This window comes from Elephas maximus, chromosome X (assembly GCF_024166365.1).
Source record: "Elephas maximus indicus isolate mEleMax1 chromosome X, mEleMax1 primary haplotype, whole genome shotgun sequence".
Taxonomy (NCBI): Eukaryota; Metazoa; Chordata; class Mammalia; order Proboscidea; family Elephantidae; genus Elephas; species Elephas maximus.
In genome coordinates this window covers 36,985,963-36,999,819 of record NC_064846.1, presented here as the reverse complement: position 1 = coordinate 36,999,819, position 13,857 = coordinate 36,985,963, and the positions used below count along the sequence as shown (strand labels likewise).

General features: G+C 41.2%; 1 protein-coding gene across 7 annotated transcripts in view; it reads left to right on the top strand.

Annotated features, from left to right (window-relative positions):
* AKAP14 (A-kinase anchoring protein 14) overlaps positions 1 to 13,857 on the top strand; it is a 36,475-nt gene that overhangs the window by 1,826 nt on the left and 20,792 nt on the right. For 2 of the 7 annotated variants that reach the window (XM_049872528.1, XM_049872527.1), the window contains exon 2: positions 2,861 to 2,946. The exons of 1 other annotated variant lie outside the window; for it this stretch is intronic. The gene's annotated coding sequence lies outside the window, so the exon portion shown is untranslated. Of the gene's footprint in view, positions 1 to 629; positions 843 to 2,860; positions 2,947 to 13,857 lie in introns of those variants that run through there. 4 more of the 7 variants (XM_049872530.1, XM_049872531.1, XM_049872525.1 and 1 more) reach the window with 4 other exon arrangements.

Sequence of the window (13,857 nt, the reverse complement as noted above, 5' to 3'; positions counted from 1 at the left end):
CCTGCGCTTGTGCTTATAACCACTGTACTATCCTCTCTCGCTCTTGTTTCATAAAAGACATCTTTGAAAACAATTAAGCACACAAGGGGGGCCCTAACTTCAGAATTTGGGAAGAACCAATTAAAAAGCTCAGTCAATGAAGTCAGACAGCTCTGGATTTGAGTTTGGGGCAAATTAACATTTCTTTACCTTGGCTTGTTCAACTGTAATATGAAACTACTAATACCTACTGCTTCGGGTTGTTAGGAGGAATAAATGACTTAACATAAACAAACCAAAACCAAACTTATTGCCATCGAGTTGATTCCAACTCATAGAGACCCTATAGGACAGAGTAGAACTGCCCCATAGGGTTTCCAAGGAGCTGCTGGTGGATTCAAACAGCTGACCTTTTGGTTAGCAGCCGAGCTCTTAACCACCGTGCTACCAGGGCCCCTAACAAACAGAATATTTAATAAAATGACTGGTACATAATAAGGGGGACCAATACATTCCAGCTGTGAGTCTTATCATTACTGTTCCTCCTGGCACAGCCTTACAAGCTCATGCCCTGCTTGGAAGAAACAGTGTGGACACTACGGGCTGGTCCTGCTACTGAGGTCAGGTAGACACTGTGACTATCCCCCTCTTTCCCTCTCTCCCTCCCATTTTGCCTCCTTGACTGAACAGAAGCAGCCAGAAAGAGTTGGAATTTGCCTCCCATTGGTTGAAACTGGTGTTGCCCTGGTAGCACTCATAAACATTCCTTCTGAGAACTCTGGAGGAAAAACTTCTGAGAGATTCTTTCTGAGGCCATTCCATCTGCTGCTGCTACTGCTTCAAACAAGGATTTGACCACTCAGGTATCAGGGTTTGTTGCGGGGGGAGGGCTCCACCAAAAGCAGTAGATGTCCCCATTCATCACTCAGATCCCAAACTTGACCACATCCTTGTCTCTTCCTGCCTGTTTGGCCCGTCTGGCCTCTTATTAGGAAGGGAAGGGGAGAAAAAGAACCAGGAGAGGCCAGCAGGAGGGAGGCTCAAGAGTGATGTGTGAGGATAAAATTTGAACCTTGTCCTGGGCCCTGCTTCCCCAAGCCCCCTTCCCTTTCCTGTTGGAACACAGGGTTCATGGGGAAGGTCTTAAGGGGGTCCTTTTCTGGATAAAGTCCTCACCTCATTTACAAGGTGTTGGAGGTCATAGAAGGAGCCCTGGTGGCACACAGTGGTTAAGCACTTGGGTGCTAACCAAAAGGTCGGCGGTTTGAACCTACCAGCAGCTCCATGGGAGAAAGATGCAGTAGTCTGCTTCCATAAAGATTACAGCCTTGAAAACCCTCTGGGGCAGTTCTACTCGGACCTGTAGGGTCGCTATGAATCGGAACCGACTTGATGTAAACGGGTTTGTTTTTTTTTGGAGGTCATAGATTTGGCTCCCAGTCTATTCAGCAGTTTGAAAGCCAAGCCACTGAATGAGCAAATTCCCCAACTGAGCCATTTTCTGAAGGATCAAGTTGCTGTATGGCTAATTCACCAAAGGCTATTAAATTTATTAATTTGCCAAAAAATGTTGTTATTGTATAATAACAGACTTTACAGCAATCGTCTTTGGCCAAATTAGCATTTTTTTTTAAGGGCTGGGGAGAAGCACTTCTCTAGAGTTGAGGCTACTTCAGACATCCCCTCCCTACCGCCACCTTCAGTCTGTCTCTACTCTGGGGATTGGCAGCTCAGGCAGACTCAGTTTCCTCCTAGCAGGTGACCCTGTCCACTTCCTCCCCAGCTGCCAGCTGCAGCAAAAAGAACCTGAGGCAGAGGCAAACTGCAGTTAAAATAATAATATGAAGACTCAAATTAACACTGGTCAACATAATTACAGGAATGTTCAAAGGCTACTCAAACCATACTTGGACTGATGGCCATGGGAACCAGTTTGCCAGGTGTAGCATCTGCCATACCCTGGGAACAACAATAATGTTGAGAAAGGGAACAAAGGGCTGCCCTTCTTGAAAAGAGGCTCAGAGAGACAGGAGCCACATTCTGGACTCCAGATGAAAAATTAACAACAGTGCCCTACCCTCTGTGAATTTCAGAGGAAAAAAAGCATTGTAGTTAGGAGGACAGGTTGTGGAGCTAGATACTCGGGGTGTGTGGCTTTGTTTCCTCATTCTAACATGGTAATAATAGTCTCTATGTACCAGTCAGGGTGCCAACAGGAAATAGTTGGCATACTAAAATCAAGATAGTTAGAGAATACTTAAGTAAAAGGAATGTTTACATAGGTGTGGGCACCGGTAAAACCAGTTGCTGGTCCAACTCATGAAGACCCTGTGTATCTCATAGTAGAACTATACTCCATAGTGTTTTCAATGGCTGATTTTTCAAAAGCCAGGTCTTTCTTCTGAGGCACCTTTTAAAAAATTTTTTCATGCTTTAGGTGAAAGTTTACAGAGCAAATTCATTTCTCATTAAGCAGTTAACGTACAAATTGTTTTGTGACATTGGTTACCAAACCCATGATGTGTCAACACTCTTCCCTTCTCCACCCCAGGTTTCCTCTTTCCATTTGTACAGTTTTCCTGTCCCTTCCTGCCTTCTCGTCTTTGCTTTTGGGCTGGTGTGCGTGCCCATTAGTCTTGTATACATGACTGAACTACGAAGCACGTTCCTTACGTGTGTTATTGTTGGCCGTATAAAGCGAAAAACCAAACCTGTTGCCGTCGAGTTGATTCTGACACATAGCAACCCTATAGGACAGAATAGAATTGCCCCCATAGGTTTTCCAAGGAGCAGGCTGGTGGATTCAAATTGCCGACCTTTTGGTTGGCAGCCGAGCTCTTAACCACTGCACCATATAGACCTGTTTAATCTTTGGCTGAAGGGTAAACCTCAGGAGTGACTTCAGGACTGAGTTCAAAGGGCGTCCGGGGACCGTATCTCAGGGTTTCTCCAGTCTCTGTCAGACAGGTAAGTCTGGTCTTTTTTTTTTTATATATATACTTTTTATTGTGCTTTAAGTGAAAGTTTACAAATCAAGTCAGTCTCTCACACAAAAACTTACATACACCTTGCTACATACTCCCAATTACTCTCCCCCTAATGAGACAGCCCACTCTCTCCCTCCACTCTCTCTTTTCGTGTCTACCTCGCCAGCTTCTAACCCCCTCTACCCTCTCATCTCCCTTCCAGGCAGGAGATGCCAACATAGTCTCAAGTGTCCACCTAATCCAAGAAGCTCACTCCTCACCAGCATCCCTCTCCAGCCCATTGTCCAGTCCAATCCATGTCTGAAGAGTTGGCTTTGGAAATGGTTCCTGTCCTGGGCCAACAGAAGGTCTGGGGGCCATGACCACCGGGGTCCTTCCAGTCTCAGTCAGACCATTAAGTCTGGCCTTATGAGGATTTGGGGTCTGCATCTCACTGCTCTCCTGCTCCCTCAGGGGCTCTCTGTTGTGTTCCCTGTCAGGGCAGTCATCGGTTGTAGCCGGGCACTATCTAGTTCTTCTGGTCTCAGGCTGATGTAGTCTCTGGTTCATGTGGCCCTTTCTGTCTCTTGGGCTCGTAATTGCCTCGTGTCCTTGGTGTTCTTCATTCTCCTTTGATCCAGGTGGGTTGAGACCAATTGATGCATCTTAGATGGCTGCTTGCTAGCATTTAAGACCCCAGACGCCACTCTTCAAAGTGGGAAGCAGAATGTTTTCTTAATAGATTTTATAATGCCAATTGACTTAGATGTCCCCTGAAACCATGGTCCCCAAACCTCTGCCCCTGCTACGCTGGCCTTTGAAGAGTTTGATTTATTCAGGGAACTTCTTTGCTTTTGGTTTAGTCCAGTTGTGCTGACCTCCCCTGTATTGTGTGTTGTATTTCCCTTCACCTAAAGTAGTTCTTATCTACCAACTAATTAGCGAATACCCCTCTCCCACCCTCCCAACCTCCCTCCTCTCGTAACCACAAAAGAATGTTTTCTTCTCAGTTTAAAGTATTTCTCAAATTCTTATAATAGTGGTCTTATACACTATTTGTCCTTTTGCAACTGACTAATTTCACTCAGCATAATGCCTTCCAGGTTCCTCCATGTTATGAAAATTTTCACAGATTCCTCACTGTTCTTTATGGATGAGTAGTATTCCATTGTGTGAATATACCATAATTTATTTATCCATTCATCCGTTGATGGGCACCTTGGTTGCTTCCAACTTTTTGCTATTGTAAACAGTGCTGCAGTGAACATGGGTGTGCATATATCTGTTCATGTAAAGGCTCTTATTTCTTTAGGATGTATTCCGAGGAGTGGGATTGCTGGATCATATGGTAGTTCTATTTATAGCTTTTTAAGGAAGTGCCAAATCGATTTCCAAAGTGGTTGTACCATTTGACATTCCCACCAGCAGTGTAGAAGTGTTCCAGTCTCTCTAACATTTATTATTTTGTGTTTTTTGTATTAATGCCAGCCTTGTTGGAGATGGAATCTCATTGTAGTTGTGATCTGCATTTCTCTAGTGGCTAATGATCGTGAACATTTCCTCTTGTATCTGTTAGCTACCTGAATGTCTTCTTTAGTGAAGTGTCTATTCATATCTTTTGCCCATTTTTTAATTGGGTTGTCTTTTCACAGTTGAGTTTTTGCAGTATCATGTAGATTTTAGAGATCAGATGCTGATCGGAAATGTCATAGCTAAAAACTTTTTCACAGTCTGTAGGTAGTCTTTTTACTCTTCTGGTGAAGTCTGTGGATGAGCATAGGTGTTTGATTTTTAGGAGCTCCCAGTTATCTAGTGTTTCTTCTGCATTCTTAATAGTGTTTTGTATACAGTTTATGCCATGTATTAGGGCTCCTAACATTCTCCCTATTTTTTCTTCCATGATCTTTATCATTTTAGATTTTATATTTAGGTCTTTGATCTATTTTGAGCACATTTTTGTGCATGGAGTGAGGTATGGGTCTTGTTCCATTTTTTTTTGCAGATGGATATCCAGTTATGCCAGCACCATTTGTTAAAAAGACTGTCTTTTCCCCATTTAACTGTTTTGGGGCCTTTGTCAAATATCAACTGCTCATATGTGGATAGATTTATGTCTGGATTCTCAATTCTGTTGTATCAGTACCAGGCTGTTTTGACTACTGTGGCGGTATAATAGGTTCTAATGTCAGGTAACGTAAGGCCTCCCACTGTGTTCTTCTTTTTCAGTAATGCCTCATTTTTCTGGGGCCTCTTTCCCTTCCATATGAAGTTGGTGATTTGTTTCTCCATCTCATTAAAGAATGTCGTTGGGATTTGGATCGGAACTGCATTAAATGTATAGATCACTTTTGGTAGAGTAGACATTTTTATAATGTTAAGTCTTCCTATCCACGAGCAAAGTACGTTTTTCCATTTGGGTTAAGTCTCTTTTGGTTTCTTGCAGAAGTGTACTGTAGTTTTCTTTGTATAAGTCTTTTACATCTCTGGTAAGATTTATTCCTAAGTATTTTATCTTCTTGGGGGCTACTGTAAATGGCATTGATTTGGTGATTTCCTCTTCGGCGTTCTTTTTGTTGGCGTAAAGGAATCCAACTGATTTTTGTATGTTTATCTTGTATCCCGATACTCTGCAGAACTCTTCTATTAGTTTCAGTAGTTTTCTGGAGGATTCCTTAGGGTTTTCTGTGTATAAGATCATGTCGTCTGCAAATAGAGACACTTTTACTTCTTCCGTGCCAATCTGGATGCCCTTTATTTCTTTATCTAGCCTAATTGCTCTGTCTAGGAACTCCAACACAATGTTGAATAAGAGCAGTGATAAAGGGCATCCTTGTCTGGTTCCCGATCTCAGTGGGAATGCTTTCAGGCTCTCTCCATTTAGGGTGATGGTGGCTGTTGGCTTTGTATAAAAGCCCTTTATTATGTTGAGGAATTTTCCTTCTATTCCTATTTTGCTGAGACTTTTTATCATGAATGAGTGTTGAACTTTGTCAAATGCCTTTTCTGCATCAATTGATAAAATCATGTGATTCTTACCTTTGTTTTATTTATGTGATGGATTACATTAATTGTTTTTCTAACGTTGAACCATCCCTGCATACCTGGTATGAATCCCACTTGGTCATGGTGAATTATTTTTTTGATATGTTGTTGAATTCTATTGGCTAGAATTTTGTTGAGGATTTTTGCATCTACATTCATGAGGGATATAGGTCTATAATTTTCTTTTCTTGTTAAGTCTTTACCTGGTTTTGGTATCAGGGATATGGTGGCTTCATAGAATGAGTTTGGGAGTATTTCATCCTTTTCTACCCTCTGAAATTCCTTTAATAGTAGTGGTGTTAACTCTTCTCTGAAAGTTTGGTAGAACTCTACAGCAAAGCCGTCCGGACCAGGGCTTTTATTTTGTTGGGAGTTTTTTGATTACCTTTTCAATCCCTTCTTTTGTTATGGGTCTATTTAGTTGTTCTGCCTCTGTTTGTGTTAATTTAGGTAGGTAGTGAGTTTCTAGGAATTCATCCATTTCTTCTAGGTTTTCAAATTTGTTAGAGTACAATTTTTCATAGTAATCTGATATGATTCTTTTAATTTCAGTTGGGCCTGTTGTAATATTGCCCATCTCATTTCTTATTCTGGTTATTTGCTTCCTCTCCTGTTTTTCTTTTGTCACTTTGGCCAGTGGTTTATTAATTTTGTTGATTTTTTCAAAAAACTAGCTTTTGGTCTTGTTAATTCTTTCAACTGTTTTTCTGTTTTCTATTTCATTTAGTTCAGCTCTAATTTTTATTATTTGTTTTCTTCTTTTTTTTTCTGGTGCCTGTGGGTTTCTTTTGTTGCTCTCTTTCTATTTGTTCAAGTTGTAGGGATAGTTCTTTGATTTGGGCCCTTTCTTCTTTTTGGATGTATGCATTTATTGTTATAAATTTGCCTCTGAGCACCGCTTTTGCTGTGTCCCAAAGGTTCTGATAGAAAGTTTTCATTCTCATTGGATTCTATGAATTTCTTTATTCCATCCTTAATGTCTTCTATAATCCAGTCTTTTTTGAGCAGGGTATTGTTCAGTTTCCAAGTGTTTGATTTCTTTTCCCTGTTTTTCCTGTTATTGATTTCTACTTTTATGGCCTTATGGTCAGAGAAGATGCTATGTAATATTGCAGTGTTTTGGATTCTGCTAAGGCTTGCTTTATGACCTAACATGTGGTCTATTCTGGAGAATGTTCCATGTGCACTAGAAAAGAAAGTATACTTGGTTGCTGTTGGGTGGAGTGTTCTGTATATGTCTATGAGGTCAAGCTGGTTGATTGTGGCATTTAGATCTTCCGTGTCTTTATTGAGCTCCTTTCTGGATGTCCTGTCCTTCACCAAAAGTGGTGTGTTGAAGTCTCCTGCTATAATTGTGGAGCTGTCTGTCTCACTTTTCAATGCTGATAGAGTTTGTTTTATGTATCTTGCAGCCCTGTCATTGGGTGCATAAATATTTAATATGGTTGTATCTTCTTGGTGTATTGTCCCTTTAATCATTATATAGTGTCCTTCCTTATCCTTTCTAATGGATTTAACTTTAAAGTCTATTTTGTCAGAAATTAATATTGCCACTCCTGCTCTTTTTTGATTGTTGTTTGCTTGATATATTTTTTTCCATCCTTTGAGTTTTAGTTTGTTTGTGTCTCTAAGTGTAAGGTGTGACTCTTGTAGGCAGCATACAGACGGATCTTGTTTTTTAATCCATTGTGCCACTCTCTGTCTCTTTATTGGTGCATTTAGTCCATTTACATTCAGGGTAATTATGGATAGGTATGAATTTAGTGCTATTGTTTTGATGTCTTTTTTTGTGTGTGTTGTTGACAGCTTCTTTTTCCAACTTAATTTTATGTGCTGAATAGATTATATATTGTCCTTTCCTCATATTTGTTGTTGTTGATTTTATTTCTGCTGAGTCTCTATTTTTTTCTTGTATTTTATTTCGATGAGTAGGATAGTTTGTTTCCTTTGTGGTTACCTTATTATTTACTCCTATTTTTCTAAATTTAAACCTAAGTTTTATTTCTTTGTATTGCTGTATCTTCCTCTCCATATGGAAGGTGTATGATTACATTTCTTAGTCCCTCTTTATTATTCTAATATTGTCTTTTATATAATAACATCGCTCTTACCCTGTTTTGAGCTTTTTTTTTTTTATATAATCCTGCGTTGTTTTTTTGGATTTCCCTGTCTGGGTTGACTTCTGGTTGCTCTGCCCAGTATTCTAGTCTTGGGTTGATACCCGATATTATTGATTTTCTAACCAAAGAACTCCCTTTAGTATTTCTTGTAGTTTTGGTTTGGTTTTTACGAATTCCCTAAACTTGTGTTTATCTCGAAATGTCTTAATTTCACCTTCATATTTAAGAGATAGATTTGCTGGATATATGATTCTTGGCAGGCAATTTTTAAAATATGTCATCTTATTGCCTTCTTGCCTGTGTGGTTTCTACCGAGTACTCCGAGCTTATTCTTATTGGCTCTCCTTTGTAGGTGACTTTTCATTTATCCCTCACTACTCTTATAATTCCCTTTATTTTTGGTTTTGGCAAGTTTGATTATAATATGTCGTGGTGACTTTCTTTTCAGATCTACCTTATGTAGAGTTCAATGAGCATCTTGGATAGATATCTTCTCATGTTTCACGATATCAGGGAAGTATTCTGCCAACAAATTTTCAACATTTCTCTCTGTATTTTCTGTTATCCCTCCCTGTTCTGGTACTCCAGTCCCTCGTAGGTTATTTTTCTTGATAGAGTCCCACATGATTCTTAAGGTTTCTTCTTCTTTTTTAATTCTTTTATCTGATTTTTCTTCAAATATATTAGTGCCAAGTGATTTATCTTCGAGTTTAGAAATTTTGGCTTCTACTTGCTCAATTCTGCTCCTCTGACTTTCTGTGGAGTTGTCTACTTCTGTAATTTTATTGTTAATCTTCTGAATTTCTGATTGCTGCCTGTGTATGGATTTTTCCAGTTTATTAAACTTTTCATTATGTTCCTGAATAATCTTTCTAATTTCTTCAATTGCTTTATCTGTGTGTTCCTTGGCTTGTCTGTGTATTGTCTCATTTCCTTCCTGATGTCTTGAAGAGTTCTGTATATTAAACTTTTGTATTCTGCATCTGGTAATTCCAGGAATGCACTTTCATCTAGAAGATTCCTGGATTCTTTCTTTTGAGAGCCTGTCGAGGTGATCATGGTCTGTTTCTTTATGTGACTTGATATTGACTGTTGTCTCCAAGCCATCTATAAGTTATTGTATTAGTTTATGCTTGCTTACTGTGTTGTAGCTGCTTGCTTTGTTTTGTTTTGGTATACCCCTATGGGTTGCTTGAATGAGCTAGCTTGATTATTTTCACCTTTGGAGCTGTGACGTCCGGTCCCCAGATGGCTAGAGCTATTATCAGGTATATCAGTCTAAGAGTCCATTCAGTTTTCTTGTATGAGTTCAGCTCAGGTTTCCAGGTAGCTGATCATCAAGTGTGTGGTACAGGCTCTGTCCTACGGTCTTAGAGGGGCAGGGGTGATTGGCGTATATACTGGTATCTGATTGCAGCAGGGGGTCACGCTCTGAACAAGGCAGGGGGCTGAGAACTGACCCCCAGGTGACTCTGAGGAAAGCACATCCCTGTTCCCTAGAGCGTGCAGGTGGGTGGGTTCTGCAGATGGACCATGGGCACCCAAGGTTTTTGGTTGTAAGGACTGGGAGGTACCAGTTATCTTTGGGTCCCTGTCACAGGTGGCTGGGTGACCTGAGTGGAGCTACCAGTCCTTAGGTCCCTGATGTGGGCAGGTGGGGACCTTGTTTAACAGGCAAAGCAATGTCAAACATCAAACACCCACCTCTCTACCGCACAGCTGCAATGGTTGGAGTCTGCCAACAAGGGCCTATTCTCCCAATATAGGCCCACACAGGTCCGTGCAGAAGGGAAAGTTCCTCAAAGTCCACGGACAGTTTATGCCTGGACAGGGGGTGCTTCTTTCCTGAGCTCCCCCGGTTAGTGGAGCTAGCAAATTATCTTTTCCCCCAAATGCAATTTTTTTTCCTTCCCCAAGGCCGGGAGGATGGCTCTAGGTGCTCAACAGGGCCTATCTCAGGCCCAGGGAATTCAGCCGCTGAAGCCAGTTTGTGGGTTGGGGGGGGATGTGTTAAAATATACGGAAGTACTTAGCTTTTGCAGAGAGTGCCGTTCTCCTCAGGTTCCAGAGGTGTGAGTGGGCTGTGTGGCTGGCTGCTTCTTCCTGAGGAAACTGTGGCCAAATGCTAGTACCAGCCTGCCGCCACCGCCGCCACTGCTCCGGGAATGATGCCTGAGGGCTCCCCGCGATTCAGGTCCTGTAAATCCTCTCCAGTTCTGAAGGGCCTCTTCCTTCCCCTGCCCCTCAGTTAGTTGTCTAAGCTTGCTTTTGAAGCTCAGGGCTCCCAGCTTGTCACAAATATACTTGTTTTACTTGTTTTTTTGGGTCTTTGTTGTAAAGAGGGCTCACTGGAAGCATCTGTCTATTCTACCATCTTGGCTCTGCCCTCAGGTCTTTTTTTGTGAGTTTGAATTCTGTTCTACATTTTTCTCCAGCTCTGTCCAAGACCCTCTAATTTTGATCCCTGTCAGAGTGGGCGGTGGTGATAGCTCGGCATTATCTAGTTGTGCTGGACTCAGCCTGGTGTAGGGTGTGGTAGCTGTGGCCCATCAGTCTGTTGGACTTATCTTTCCGTTGTGTCTTTGGTCTTTTTAATCCTTCTCTCCTCCAGCCGGGATGGGATCAGTAGATGTATCTTAGATGACTGCTCACAGGCTTTAAGACCCCAGATGCTACTCACCACAGTCAGATGTAGAACATTTTCTTTAATGTTGTTGTTAGGTGCCATCAAATCAGTTCCGACTCATAGTGACCCTGTGTTCAACAGAACGAAACACTGCCCACTCCTGTGCCATCCTCACAATCGTTGTTAGGCTTGAGCCCATTGGCCTTCCTCTTTTTCACTGACCCTCTACCAACCAAGCATGATGTCCTTTTCCAGGGACTGATACCTCCAGATAACATGTCCAAAGTACGTGAGACATTCTCTTGCCATCTTTGCTTTTGAGGAGCATTCTGGCTTAATTTCTTCCAACACAGATTTGTTTGTTCTTCTGGCAATCCATGGAATATTCAATATTCTTTGCCAACACGACGATTCAAAGGCGTCAGTTCTTCTTTGGTCTTCCTTATTCATTGTCCAGCTTTTACATTTATATGAGGCGATTGAAAACACCATGGCTTGGGTCAGGTGCACCTTAGTCCTTAAAGGGACATCTTCACTTTTTAACACTTTAAAGAGGTCTTTTGCAGCAGATTTGCCCATTGTAATATGTCTACTCATTTCTTGACTGCTGCTTCCGTGGGGCTTGATTGTGGATTCAAGTAAAATGAAATCCTTGACAACTTCAATCTTTTCTCTGTTCATCATGATGTTGCTTATTGGTCCGGTTGTGAGGATTTTTGTTTTCTTTATGTTGAGGTGTAATCCATACTGAAGGCTGTGGTCTTTGATCTTCATTAGTAAGTGCTTCAAGTTCTTTTCACTTTCAGCAAGCAAGGTTGTGTCATCTGCATAACACAGGTTGTTAATGAATCTTCCTCCAATCCTGATGCCTCATTCTTCTTCATATAATCCAGCTTCTCAGATTATTTGCTCAGCATGTAGACTGAATAAGCATAGTGAAAGAGTATAACCCCATCCTTGCCTCTAAGGAGCATTCTGGCCGCACTTCTTCCAAGAAAGATTTGTTCCTTCTTTTGGCAGTCCATGGTGTATTCAATATTCTTTGCCAACACCACAATTCAAAGGCGTCAACTCTTCTTTGGTCTTCCTTATTCATTGTCCAGCTTTCACATGCATATGATGTGATTGAAAATACCATGGCTTGGGTCAGGCGCACCTTAGTCTTCAGGGTAACATATTTTGCTCTTCAACACTTTGAAGAGGTCCTTTGCAGCAGATTTACCCAATGCAATGCGTCTTTTGATTTCTTGATTGCTGCTTCCATGGCTGTTGATTGTGGATCCGAGTAAAATGAAATCTTTGACAACTTCAATCTTTTCTCCATTTATCATGATGTTGCTCATAGGTCCAGTTGTGAGGATTTTTGTTTTCTTTATGTTGAGGTGTAATCCATACTGAAGGCTGTGGTCTTTGATCTTCATTCGTAAGTGCTTCAAGTCCTCTTCACTTTTAGCAAGCAAGGTTGTGTCATCTGCATAACACAGGTTGTTAATGAGTCTTCCTCCAATCCTGATGCCCCGTTCTTCTTCATATAGTCCAGCTTCTCGGATTATTTGTTCAGCATATAGATTGAATAGGTATGGTGAAAGAATACAAGCCTGACGCACACCTTTCCTGACTTTAAACCAATCAGTATCCCCTTGTTCTGTCCAGACAGCTGCCTCTTGATCTATGTAAAGGTTCCTCAGGAGCACAATTAAGTGTTCTGGAATTCCCGTTCTTCGCAGTGTTATCCATAGTTTGTTATGATCCACACAGTCGAATGCCTTTGCATAGTCAATAAAACACAGGTAGACATCCTTCTGATATTCTCTGCTTTCAGCCAGGATCCATCTGACATCAGAAATGATATCCCTGGTTCCAAGTCATCTTATGAATCCAGCCTGAATTTCTGGCAGTTCCCTGTCGATATACTGCTGCAGCTGTTTTTGAATGATCTTCAGCAAAATTTTGCTTGCATGTGATATTAATGATATTGTTCTATAATTTCCACATTCATTTGGATCACCTTTCTTGGGAATAGGCATAAATATGGATCTCTCCCAGTCAGTTGGCCAGGAAGCTCTCTTCCATATTTCTTGGCATAGACGAGTGAGCACCTCCAGCACTGCATCTGTTTGTTGAAACATCTCAATTGATATTCCATCAATTCCTGGAGCCTTGTTTTTCACCAGTGCCTTCAGAGCAGCTTGGACTTCTTCCTTCTGTACCATCGGTTCCTGATCATATGCCACCTCTTGAAATGGTTGAATATCGACTAATTCTTTTTGGTATAATGACTCTGTGCATTCTTTCTATCTTCTTTTGATGCTTCCTGCGTCATTTAATATTTTCCTCATGGAATCTTTCACTATTGCAACTCGAGGCTTGAATTTTTTCTTCAGTTCTTTCAGCTTGAGGAACACCGAGTGTGTTCTTCCCTTTTGGTTTTCCATCTCCAGCTCGTTGCACATGTCATTATAATACTTTACTTTGTCTTCTTGAGAAGCCCTTTGAAATCTTCTGTTCAGTTCTTTTACTTCATCAATTCTTCCTTTTGCTTTAGCTGCTCGACGCTCAAGAGCACATTTCAGAGTCTCCTCTGACATCCATCTTGGTCTTTTCTTTCTTTCCTGTCTTTTCAGTGACCTCTTGCTTTCTTCATGGATGATGTCCTTGATGTCATTCCACACCTCATCTGGTCTTCGGTCACTAGTGTTCAATGCGTCAAATCTATTCTTGAGATGGTCTCTAAATTCAGGTGGGATATACTCAAGGTCATATTTTGGCTGTCATGGACTTGCTCTGATTTTCTTCAGTTTCAGCTTGAACTTGCATATGAGGAATTGATGGTCTGTTCCACAGTTGGCCCCTGGCCTTGTTCTGACTGATGATATTGAGCTTTTCCATCGTCTCTTTCCATAGGTGTAGTCAGTTTGATTTCTGTGTGTTCCATCTGGCGAGGTCCATGTATATAGTCACTGTTTATGTTGGTGAAAGAAGGTATTTGCAATGAAGAAGTCGTTGGTCTTGCAAAATTCTATAATTCGATCTCCAGCATTTTTTCTATCACCAAGGCCATATTTTCCAACTACTGGTCCTTCTTCTTTGTTTCCAACTTTTGCATTCCAATCGCCAGTAATTA